This window comes from Plasmopara halstedii (genome assembly GCF_900000015.1).
Source record: "Plasmopara halstedii genome assembly, contig: Scaffold_2904, whole genome shotgun sequence".
Lineage (NCBI taxonomy): Eukaryota > Oomycota > Peronosporomycetes > Peronosporales > Peronosporaceae > Plasmopara > Plasmopara halstedii.
Window position 1 is genome coordinate 854,333 of NW_020189809.1, and position 551 is coordinate 854,883.

Sequence of the window (551 nt, forward strand, 5' to 3'; positions counted from 1 at the left end):
GCCGAGAGATCAGTTAGAGGCGGATGAAGTCATTCAACAGCGGGATTTTCGTCCGCATCAATCGAAAAAGCTTGCCGAGAAAGCGGATATTGTTCCTGCTCATACTGCGACGCACATCATCAGTAGTAACAGCACGTTCCTCGGCACGAGTAGGGACAAGATCCTCTGATTCAATCGGTTCTGCCAGCTCCCGCTCAAGGAGCGATTGCTGCAACTGGATGTCATCAGTGAGAAGGTTGACAGTTGTTCCGATTGACGTGGGCACCTTCGAGCGGCGCACCTTGCCTTTCCGCACCTCCGTAAGGTACGTAAATTCGGTTGACGTACTTCTGGACTATGAAGAAGAAATTGACTAAACGGCCACGCGAAGACTCCCGTCGTCTTCTCGGACAGCTAAATCCTGGGTGGAGAGCTCAAATGAGAACTTGTCCAATTCCTCCCAGTAATTAGGCGACGCAAATGTTGGTGGATGTGAGATGGTCCCATCCGACTAACGTCGAGCCAGACGCTTGCGTGGAGGCGATGCAAACGCCAAATGGGGCGATTGCTCA